The sequence below is a fragment of the Malaclemys terrapin genome, chromosome 5 (genome assembly GCF_027887155.1).
Source record: "Malaclemys terrapin pileata isolate rMalTer1 chromosome 5, rMalTer1.hap1, whole genome shotgun sequence".
In the NCBI taxonomy this organism is placed as follows: domain Eukaryota; kingdom Metazoa; phylum Chordata; order Testudines; family Emydidae; genus Malaclemys; species Malaclemys terrapin.
In genome coordinates, this window is record NC_071509.1 from 43175370 (window position 1) to 43187861 (window position 12492).

The window sequence follows — 12492 nt, forward strand, 5'->3', positions numbered from 1 at the left end:
ATCAGAGCCCTCGGATGTGGCAGAGAAAAGAGTGTGCCAGCACGCTCCAGGCTGGACTATCTGCACACTGTAAAGGGGTCTCTGCAGGGCCTGAAGACAGAAGGCATGGACCTAACTGCAGATGCAGACCAGGCCCTGTCCGCACTCCCACAAGAGGAGGCTCATGACCCCTGCAGAGACCCAGTACAGCCCTGGGCAGAAAAACTCCAGGATCATCTTCTTTGAACAAAGCAACAGAGAGTCCTGTGGCACCTTTAAGACTAACAGATGTATTGGAGCATAAGCTTTCGTGGGTAAATGCCCACTTCGTCGGATGCATCCGACGAAGTGGGCGTTCACCCACGAAAGCTTATGCTCCAATACATCTGTTAGTCTTAAAGGTGCCACAGGACTCTCTGTTGCTTTTTACAGATCCAGACTAACACGGCTACCCCTCTGATACTTGTTTGAACAGTGTGTAGTAAATGAGGCAGGGGATTGCAGGAAAAGAAACAACAGTCTCATGGTTAAAGCGGTTTAATGCTGCCCTATAGAACTAGATTCTATCCCTGCCTGTGCCACAGAGTACTTGTGTGTTGCCGGGCAAATCATTTAACCGAAATTTTACACTGATGGTCACTGTGTTACACTCATTTTCTGGGTACCTGACTTGAAACCTTAGGGTCTGATCAGCAGAAGTGCTGAGCACTCACAGCTGCAACTGAAATCACTGGGAGCGGTGCATTGAACATACAAAGTGCTATATAATGTTAAGTACTCTGAAAAATCAGGTCCTAGGCATCTCAAATTGGACATCCAAAATTAGTGGATACATCTGCCCACCCCTCTTTCAAGTCTCTCTGTGGTCTCAGTTCCCCATCTGTAAAATGGGGATAATAATACACTCTCATCTCACAAGAGTGTTGTGAAAATAAGTTAATTAATATTTGTGAAGAACTCAGATACTATAGTAATAAGCGCTGCAGAAAATCCCGTGAGGAAATTAATAATTCTATCTTCACAGCAGGGTGTGAATAGTGTGCAGTAAACAAGGCCTGGGACCAACCAGTGAACAAATGAGGAGAAAACAAAATATTGAATGAAGAGAGCACCATCTATGCTGTGCACTGAATGAGGCAGGGTCCTGTGGAAAAAAATAGTATGTGATCATATAATTAAAGTTTTATCATAATGCATACACACACATAGGAGCTAAATTAAGGTTATACTGGTAACCTTAATTCTGGCCTTTCCTAACTTTTGAGTGCTTGACTTTGCAACCATAATAATGTTTTTTAAATGCAGGTTTTTTGTATGTAATATGTATATGCAAAGTAAAGACAAGAAGTGATTAGAACAAGAAGGGTCAGATTGTGAACTCCTTACCATCTTGGTAAGCACTAATTCACATGAATGACTTCAGAAGGACTACTTGGGTGAATAAACTCCACACCAGTGTGAGTAGCGGGTCCACAATCTGGCTCAAAAGTTTTAGGTTAAATAAAGACTAGTAATTCCATGTGTAGGGCCAGATCCTGCCATGCTTACTCATGCTGAACACGCTGTTCACAGGTAACCCATTGAAATCACTTTCAGATCCGACTCTGGTTCATAGTGAAGGTTATAACCTGTCACCTGCTCATCTCACTAGGCTGAATCCTGATCCCACTCATTAAAGGCAAAGTAACATAAATGGAAGTAGGAGCAAGCTCATGGGCCCAATTCTGATTTCATACCAGTGTAAATCAGGTGGAAGCAATGTAAGTGTGATAAGCATGCCACACATGCTTAGGTGCTGCCTGGGTAACAAACAAGTGTGGGTATCTCAGAGTATACTGGCTGTCTCTGTGAAGTCAGGGTCACTTAGGGTACACGTACCCTTCCAAAAAAACACAAAACCCACAACCCTGCAGCAGCAATTCTCAGAGCTCAAGTCACCTGACTTGGGCTTTTGGGGCTCATGCTATGGAGCTAAAAATAGCAGTGTAGCCATGCGGGCTCAGGCTGGAGCCTGTGCTCTGAAACCCACTGAGGGGGTAAGTCTCAGAGCCCAGGTTCCAGCCCCAGCAGGAACACTACTATTTTTAGCCCCATGGTGCATTCTGGAGTTCAGTTGACCCAGGCTCTGACACTTGCTTCCACGGAGGGCTTTTTTGCAGTGTCGAGGTATCTGCAAGAGACTAATGATTCCTTACAGTTGCCATCAGAACCTTGAAGTTGAAATCTTCATCATAGTTTAATGTAGGCTTTTTTTAATTTAAAACATTCCTTATTCTTTAAGCCTATTTTCAACAATGCTAAAAACTTAGAAGGAAGAAATAAATGCGCCAAACAGCTACTGTAGAAGTTATTGGAGTTAGCATGCAGCCTGAAAGCTCAGCTATGCTTAGCCTTTAAATAACATACTTTCTCTGTTTACATTATGCACATCCAAAGCAATTTTTGTTAATTTGTTTACTTGCATCTTATGTTTAGCCTTTGAATATGTAACTAGAGAAAAGGGAGCTGGAAGAAATTGAGGCTAGGTGGCGCAGTTGTTTTACACATTAATGTTTCATCTTCTAAGCCCTGTGTCCAGTTTACTGAGGCCACAAATGAAATGTGTTCTGAAATCTATACACTCCATAAGAAAAATCACCATGGGACAACTCCTGCTCACTCTGCATACATGAATTGTCAATAGGATTCCTCACATGAGTAAGGCAATCAGGATTTAGTGCCACATTTTTTAGCATGATCCGTGTTCTCTTCTCACAGCAAGGACAAGGACTGCAGTAACTGGTTACTGCTACTCAGATCAGAGGTATGCTGGCAAAGTTGTATAGTCCCATACATATACTTATTGTATTTTCTAATGCATGATAGCAATGCATCCACCAGTAGAGTAGCAGTACCCAATACTATTAGCCTCATTTTCATAAGCCCTAAAACAAAAACAAACAAATAAAGAGGATTTAGTAGAATATTTCCAAAATCTCATCTGGTTAGAGAAAAGTGTGCGCGCAGTTTTGAACCCACAACTCTGAAACAACTGACAGGGATTATACAATGCTGTTGTGATGCAGCAAATTCCTTCCAAGACTCAGCCTACAATCTCCACGAATATCAAGAATCAGTATTTTAACGCATATGAATGGGGAAATTTTAATTTGACTGGCTGCCTGCAGGAATCTCATAAAATCTGTCTTCTCACAACTAAGCATTCTCTCCTTCTTACAACTAGGAGTGGGACAAGTAAGCACTCTCCTTTCATATCCTATCTGGAAGTAATACCACACCCAGAAGGCAGCTGTTCCAAGAAAACCAATAACTTTTATGGACAGCTCTGATGTCACCCTGTAGGCATACATCTCAGCTGTAGGACTGAAATCTGAGCAGCAGCACCCAACATGGTGGTGACTACAATTCAGTGCCAGGTAAAAATACCTGATCGGGGGGGAGGAGAGGGGGTTAGTTTGTGACTTGGGAGAATCTAATATATAGAATACTCAAAATGCAGTGAGTCTGTGGATACATAAATTGCATTGGAGTTTTTTTAATACATCTTACTGTCCCATAGAAAAGGAATAAGATGGCACATTTTCTTTTTTTATCCTGACCATAAAACAACAAGGTTTGTCAGGTTTCACATCCAGCTTGCAGGTAAAGGGTTACAGATTCTAGGAAGTATTAAATTCAAACTTTAAAGGATTTTATTTTCATCTACAGTCACATGATACCTTTATACCCAATGACACTAACTACAGTGTCTCATTAAGAGGTCATGCAAACTCACAGGCTAAACAAGGCATTCTTACATATTTCACATTCAAATGCAGAAACCAAGCTAAGCCATGGGAGATTGTAATCAGAAAAGAGCTACACTTCCTGACCAACACAAAAGCTGCAGGTAGGAAACGTTCTTGTTCTTTTACATTTTAAACTTCCAGATGTTAATTGTACTTCCAAGAGAAATTGTTTACTGGGCACTTACTGCACTCTGTTTAGTTTTAACTTTTAGAAAAATCTTTCTAATAGTTTTGTCCTGAAAATATTTGACCTCGATGTTTCACCTGTTGCAGAGACAGTATTGTTTTCCAGACAGACACACAGACCACTTAGTAGAAAACCAAAGCTGATCAGATAGCTTTTTTTTTTAAAACTACCTCGGACTAATAAAAAACTAAACCTAAAAAGATTTTTAAGTTAATTTTTTTTACCTAACTGGTCATGTTAGCAATTATTAGGGTGTATTTTTAAATAATAGTTACTACACTCTTTATGCCTGAAAACGGAGGATTTAGGGAACCGCTGACTTTATTTATGCCTTCTGTAAATTGTGTATTGTTTGAGTCACTTCAGTGAAACTCTGGTTTAGTGGATATGACTCCCCATTAAAATTATGTAATTCCAGTTTTCTGCCTTCGAGAATTTGGTGCACCTTTGTGAAAACTTGCAAGATAAATAAGAGGCAGGTGGATGAAGGGGGGCTTCAAAATCTAAAGACAGAGCAGAATCTAGAAATGGAGGGACGCAAGTAGTGATTATAATACTTCAGTTAAAACTTGGGAAATCAGGTATGCAAGTTACAGGAAACCATATTAACTTTAACATGGAATGGCATGAGGTTTCACTGACCTTGTCAATATCATGGAGAGTCATATTTTCACTTTTGTTGAAGAATTTTTCTAGTGTGCAGTTTTAGGCAAAAACAGAGCTCATTCTCTCTGGCTTGAAGATCTTCTCTTTCCATCTATGTTTTCCCTTAAACATCACAATTGTTTCAGATAATGCACTATCCACTCACCATTACGTTCCCTCCGCAGGAATGCAGTACTCAGTCCTGTTTAACAATGCTAGCTCTATTTTCCATAATATTGTCCCCCTTGGAGATTCTTGTTGCTTCAAACAAATTAGTGTTTATTGATTTACTCAAACTACAGTAGTTCTGTTGGAGAGATGGTGGGTGCAAGGAAGGTATTTTTGTCATCTTTCTGTGTAAAGTATTCTCTTGTCCCATCTACTATCAGCAGGTATTAAAAGCAGAGGGGAATAATAATACTTAGGACTATGTTGCATTCTGTGGCCAAGCTTTCAAAGTGCTCTACAAAGGAAGCTATTGTCACCCACATTAACAAATGGGCAAACTGAGTATACAGGGAGGTTATCAGCTACATTTTCAAAACTGGACATTGATTTTCAGTTCACTTTTTGTAGGTGCCCAATTTGAGACATCTTGGGCCGGATTTTCAGAAGGGCTCAGGTGAAGTCAGGCTCAAGATGTCTTAGTTGGACATCCAAAAACCTATAATCAGCCAAGATGGTGTCCACTTATGAAATTCTGTCCAGAAGTGATGGGTATAAGGCCACATAGTGATTCCGTGGCAGAGCCAAGAACAGAATTCAGCCAGGTCTATTAAGGCTGTGGGGCCTATCAGTGTTCTGGGTGTATATTACCCTTCAGAGAAGGACAGCAGGATTTGCAGGATGGGGCCTTTGAAAACCACCATAAGCATGATCTTGCTGTCCTTACCCAGGAAAAACTCCCATTGACTTCAGGATTAGACTTCAGGTTCCCACAGAGGTCCTACTGCTTTAAAATTGGTTAAATGAAATACATAACAATTAAATAGTGATAAGCAAAGGGAACGGATTTTTAGCATTTTCAAGTACCCATCTTACTTAGTAAAATTAATCTCAATAGTGACAGCTGAGACCAGGACAAAGTTCATGACAGGATTTGATGCTGTCATATAAATATTCTATCCTGTCCAATGACCTTTCAGAGATTAGTGTTTGTAAAGAAGAAAATTTTATGTTTAACTGACCCTACCAAAGTCTATTTGTTTTGTTTTAGTTAGGGGCTGGCCTGCAGGTAGTCAATGAAATCCTGACTAGCTTCAACCAACTGTGTATGTGTTTTATTCAAACCTCCTTCTGGAAATTAGGAGTATTAGCATAACCATGATGCCATTAAGAGGTATTTGCACTTACTGGTCCAGATCTCCAGCTGGTGTAAATAGGCACAGCTCCTTTGACTTCAGTAAACCTGACTCCGGTGTCCTGTTTCAACTAGTTGAATATCTGACCCATTTAGGGTGACCAGATGTCCCGATTTTATAGGGACAGTCCCAATTTTTGGGTCTTTTTCTTATATAGGCTCCTATTACCCCCCCACCCCCGTCCCAATTTTTCACACTTGCTGTCTGGTCACCCTAGACCCATTAGAAGCAGGACACCTTCAGCTGTGTGCCTCACGGAGCACCTGAAGCATTGGTTTCTGTCACTAACTTTGCTGCACTGCCTAATATATTATTATAGTTTGTATTACAGTCACACCTAGGAGCCCTAGTCATGGACCAGGATCTCATTGTGCTAGGTGCTGTCCAAACACAGAACAAAAAGACTTGCATCTGAAGAAGTGAGGTTTTTACCCACAAAAGCTTATGCCCAAATAAATCTGTTAGTCTTTAAGGTGCCACCGGACTCCTTGTTGTTTTTGTAGATACAGACTAACATGGCTACCCGCTGATGCTTAACAAAAAGACTGTTCCCACTCCAAAGAGCTTACAGTCTAACCATAAAAATTACCTTAGGTCATATTCTGCTCATAACTACACAGGTGTCAATCTGGAGTAATACCACTGATTTCAGAAGGGTTACTGTAAATTTACACAAATATAATTAAGAATAAAATTTGGCCCAAATCATTCACAAGATCAATACAGCATGTTCTTCAGATTAACATAAGGGGTGTATTTGCATAACTGTATTTAGACCTGGAAAGAAAACACACCAGGAGCTCCAATCATCCCATTGTAGAGATTCCAATGGAAAAGGGGCACTGCGTCTTTTAAGTGACAACATCTATTATGACCCTTCTGTTTTAAGTAATGTTTGTACATGTTGGTCGGGTCATGGAACACCCTATTTAGCAGCTTAGTCATTAAATCAGCTACATGTTTCATTATGTACAATGTTCTTAGCCAGTGAGCTTCAGAGACATCATATTAAATATTTGCATTGGTTGTGAAATATGACTTCAATTGTCATCATGCTTACAGATCTAGAATGAAAGAAGCATGATTTTTGAATGAGAGAAAAACCACAGTACTTTCCTAAGAAACCAGTGCAAGTGATATAGATGCAACTGACTTCTTCTTTAGCAGCTCAGCTGTGCTTTATAGCAATAACCTAACAATACCTACAGTAATTAGAATTTCTGCTATGCCATTTATGACACATTCCAATTTAACTTCTTGCTTTGTCATTTCACGTAAGCACAGAGTCAAATGCAGCAGTGCCTTATGGGACAGGTGTGGTAGATTCATACAAATCAAATATTCCTTCTGGTACACAGGCAATGAGGAATTCTTGGAAATTAAGAATCTGGGGCCAATTTTTAGTGGAGGGTCCAAAAGGCAGAAAACAAACCTTGTACAATTACAGCATCACCTCTTCTGGCTGTTTTCTATTCCACTAGTAATTCTGTTATCTGGGAATAGTGTTGCTGTTACAAATATCACAAAATATTTTACAACCAATTACAGTGTATCCATATACACACACACACACACACACACACACACACACAGCCTAGGGATAAAGAAAGGTCTAATGGTCACCTTTCAAGGAGAAAGGTTTGTGCTTGGTGAAGCTAGGTGGCTCAAGAAGCAAGATTTAATTGCTTTATCATCTGAGGGTTAGGAACAGAGCTGTGTTAAGTGGGTGATCTCAATCTATCCTTCACTCAGTGTGTTTGCACTGGATTTACATTTCACAAGTCTCACTTTGCGCTTGGGGGAAATGTCAGTAGTCCCATTGATTTAAAATGAACTACGCAGAAGCTTAAAAAGTAAGCATGTGCTAAGCTGGGTTGGGGCCAGAGTGTTCAGTAACTTGTGGGGTACAGCCCGTACTCTCCAGGAAGGAGAAGCAAAGACTGAGGGACAGGGAGAAGTGTGGGATTTGAGCAGTGCAGGGAATGGCCCTGGAGAACATAAAACAAAAGGCCAAAAAGAGTCTAGAGAGCACTTGGGTCTGTTCCTCGCTCTGCCGCTGCCCTGCTGTGGGACTATGGGCAAGTAACTGCCCATTTCCCTCTCACACCCCCTGGCCTATTTCAATGTAAGCTCTTCAGGGGAGGGGTGGTCTCTCAGTAGAGTGCATAGTACAGTGTCCCTGTTTTGGTTCCAGTCTTGAGGTGCTACTGTGATACAAATAAAACTCATTGCAATGCAGACAACAAACTATGGGAGGAATGTTAGGTAGTCATATTATAAAACACCCAGCTCACAATTTAGCTAGAATACCAGAGAACACCTCAACTCCTATATCTCATCTGTCTACCTGAGGGTTGTATACTGCCATTCATCACCAGAATCTCTGAGAGCAATAGTAAAGTCCTCAGTGAACTAGACAGGTGGTATGTCTTCACTAGCAACATTAAAGTGCTGCCACGGCAGCTGTGTAGTCGTGGCACCAGCACTGTGAGAGAGCTCTCCCAGCACTATAAAAAACCCACCTCCGCGAGGGGCGTAGCTACCAGCGCTGGTGCACTGTCTACACTGCCACATTACAGCGCTGAAACTTGCAGCACTCGGGGGGGGGGGGGGGGGGAGGAGAGGAGGTTTCAGACCCCTGAGCAAGAAAGTTGCAGCACTATAAAGTGGCAGTGTAGACAAGGCCAGAGACTTCGGCTCTCCTTCCCCCTTTGTGGGGAGACAACGCTGCATGAGGTAATGTTGTTTGTTCGTTCTGTCACAGTGCTATAGAAGTGCCGTTGGATTTTTAGTTAAAACAGTCAGAATTGCAGTCTAACTTTTCATCTAAAAAAGGAAGTCCTCCAGCAGCACCGTGCTATATAACACCATGCAGGAGTACTGGTTCCATACTGACCCACAGGCAGAGTCCCACTTCCTGAATTAACAGCACCCAATCCAGTAGCACATGGATTTTCTCCCATCTAAACACTGGCCTGGCTTAATAATGCTTACTTAGCTCAGGGGAACTCTGAAGAACACAGCCCAAAAGTATGGCTGCAGGCAACAATGCCAGTGGACAGAGAATGGGTGATATTATTGTGCTAGAGAAAGCAAGCACTGAGAATTTAGAGGAGATAGGATTGAAGCATAGAGCATTTTTCCTTGCTGAAAGGCTGAAGTTCAAGTGGGCATCAAGACAGATTTGGAGGAATGGTTGAAAAGGATGATTTCAGGTCATAGAGGTGCCAGTGAAGTTGCCACAAATACTAGCAATATTTCTGGGGATTGAATCCAGCATGCTTTCATTTGGACATGTGGAAGAACTGATATTTTGTTATGAATTGCTCACATTGTTTGGGAGAGTATGAATTAAATGCGTAAGCAGTAACAATAGAAAGCAGACAAACAAAAAGCAGAAGTTTCTCTTAATGGCTGACCTTTGCTCCTCCACTTTTTCTCCAGCAATTTATTTAATTCCCTACCCCTCATATTTGCCATAAATAATTGCTGTGGAAGTGCAGGTGCTTTTTGTCCTGGTTATAAAATTTTATAGTCTTGTGTTCTGTTGTAAACTGACATGTAAAATTATTTTGTGGTTCTGGGGGGAAAAAAGAGGTAGGAGGCTTCTCGTGTCTCACATTATTCAGTGCCACTGTATGGCCACTTTGGAATCCTCCCCATTCGTTTAAGAGAGATGTGTATTTTTATTAAGGTAAATAGTGGGCCAAATTAGATATGTTGTATGCAAATAAGGCTGATTCCTTGCTGTAGCAGACCACTCCAATTGACCTCTATGCTTGTTCCTCAACTTCTGCAGTGGAGAATCAAGCTCAAAGACGAAGGCAAAGTAGAGAGTTCTTGGTCTTTTTTCAGTCACCCCCTCCTCACCCTGAGAAGCAGTTAAGATTTTATCCTACCCCACTGAAGCCAACAGGAGTTTTGCCATTGACTTCAGTGGGAGCAGGATCAGACCCTTTAACAGCAAGGGGGGAATGTGCGGTGTACAGCCAGACTCCATACAGCCTTGTGGACTGTCCTAGTGCCATCACAAACGCCACCCAACAACCAGCTGAAAGGAGAAACAAAGCTAGAGCAGAGATCACAGACTCATAGACTCTAAGGTCAGAAGGGACCATTATGATCATCTAGTCTGACCTCCCTCATGATGCGGGCCACAAAAGCTGACCCACGCACTCCTGGAAGAATTCTCTCCCTTGACTCAGCTGTTGAAGTCCCCAAATCATGATTTAAAGACTTCAAATCGCTGAGAATCCTCCAGCAAGCGACCCCTGCCCCATGCTGCGGAGGAAGGTGAAAAACCTCCAGGGCCTCTGCCAATCTACCCTAGAGGAAAATTCCTTCCCGACCCCAAATATGGCGATCAGCTGAACCCCGAGCATGCGGGCAAGATTCTCTAGCCAGACCCTCTGGAAAAAGTTCTCTGTAGTAACTTTTAATATCCCATCATTGACCATTGTTGCTAATTACCTGCGATGGCACGTTATTGACCTATTGACTAAAATCACTTTATCCCATCAAACCATCCCCTCCATAAACTTATCAAGCTTAATCTTAAAGCCAGAGAGGTCTTTCGCCCCCACTGTTTCCCTCGGAAGGCTGTTCCAAAACTTCACCCCTTTGATGGTTAGAAACCTTCATCTAATTTCAAGCCTAAACTTCCCAACGGCCAGTTTATATCCATTCGTTCTCGTGTCCACATTAGTACTGATCACTGCATTGCAGCAGCACATGCTTGCCCCTGTGACTCAGCTCCACCATAGCTATGGGACCTCTGTGCATCTCCCTTGGCTACCACTTCTCCCCATCCCTCCACCACTGCTATACCTAGGGCCCTATCAAAATCACAGTCCATTTTGGTCAAATTCACAGTAATAGGATTTTAAAATCGTAAATTTCATGATTTCAGCTATTTAAATCTGAAATGTCATGGTGTTGTAATTGTAGGGGTCCTGACCCAAAAAGGAGTTGGGGGCAAGGGGCGGGTCCAGAAGTTTATTGTAGAGGAGATTGAGATACTGCTACCCTTATTTCTGCACTGCTGCTGGCTGTGGTGCTGCCTTCTGAGCTGGGCAGCTGGAGAGTGGCAGCTGCTGGCCAGGAGCCCAGCTCTGAAGGCAAAGCCACTGCCAGCAGCAGCACAGAAGTAAGGATGGCCTGGTATGGTATTAGAGGGTCCTGTGGCACCTTTAAGACTAACAGAAGTATTGGGAGCATAAGCTTTCGTGGGTAAGAACCTCACTTCTTCAGATGCAAGTGAAGAAGTGAGGTTCTGACCCACGAAAGCTTATGCTCCCAATACTTCTGTTAGTCTTAAAGGTGCCACAGGACCCTCTGTTGCTTTTTACAGACTCAGACTAACACGGCTACCCCTCTGATACCTGGTATGGTATGGTCACCCTTACTTCTGTGCTGCTGCCCGCAGAGCTGGGCCCTCAGTCAGCAGCTACCACTCTCTGGCTGCCCAGCTCTGAAGGCGGCAGCACAGAAATAAGGGTGGTATGGTATTTTGCCTAATTTACTTCTGCGCTGCTGCTAGCAGTGTGCTGCCTTCAGAGCCTGGCCAACAGATAATGTTTCCCTGCTGCCCAGCTCTGAAGGCAGTGCAGAAGTAAGGGAGGCAATATTGCGACCCCTGTAAAATAGCCTTGCAACCCCCTGCAACTCCCTTTTGGATCAGGACCCCCAATTTGAGAAATGGTCTCCCCTGTGAAATCTGAAATAGGATAGGATAAAAGCATACAAAAGACCAGATTTCACAGTCTGTGATGGGTTTTTCCACGATCAAGAATTTGGTAGGGCCCTAGCTATATCACACTCGTGGGGATAGGTGCTATTTCCAAGGTGTGGCATCTGGATGCCAAGATACCTTGCTCCTGGCAGATTGGCAGGTAAGATCAGCAGCAGTGTGTTCATTTGTGGGATCCCTCGTGCTTGCTCTGAAGTGGCCACACCAGCCATGTAAACAGAGGAGTGTACTAAGTCTGACTGGCATGTGTGGTAGGGTTACCATACGTCCTCTTTTTCCCGGACATGTCCGGCTTTTCGGCACTCAAACCCCCGTCCGGGGGGAATTGCCAAAAAGCGGAACATGTCCGGGAAAATGGCGGCTCTGTTTAAGAGCCCGGCTGCCTGAACGCTACCGGCTTCGGGCAGCCCCGTGCCTGGAGACCCTGCGCCGCCGGAGCCCGGGAGGGGAAGTGCCCGGCTGGGGGCGCAGGGTCTGGAGGCACGGGGCTGCCCGAAGCCGGTAGCGCTCGGGCAGCCCGGCTCTTAAATAGAGTCGCGGGGGCTGGAGCCTCCAGCCGCTGGGGCTGTGTGTAACTGACACAGTGTCAGTTACACAGAGCCCCAGCTGCTGGAGGCTCTGTTTAAGAGCCGGGCTGCCCGAGAGCTACCGGCTTCGGGCAGCCCAGTGCCTGGAGACCCTGCGCCGCCGGAGCCCGGGACGGGAAGTGCCCGGCTGGGGGCGCAGGGTCTGGAGGCACGGGGGCTGCCCGAAGCCGGTAGCGCTTGGGCAGCCCGGCTCTTA

General features: G+C 43.7%; 1 protein-coding gene across 2 annotated transcripts in view; it reads left to right on the forward strand.

The window, feature by feature from the left end:
- Positions 1-3310: 3310 nt before the first annotated feature.
- Positions 3311-12492, forward strand: part of C5H4orf19 (chromosome 5 C4orf19 homolog) — a 74304-nt gene continuing 65122 nt past the window's right edge. Inside the window, exons 1-2 of one of the 2 annotated variants that reach the window (XM_054030810.1) lie at positions 3311-3395; positions 3798-3868. The gene's annotated coding sequence lies outside the window, so the exon portion shown is untranslated. Of the gene's footprint in view, positions 3396-3756; positions 3869-12492 lie in introns of those variants that run through there. The other variant, XM_054030811.1, reaches the window with a different exon arrangement.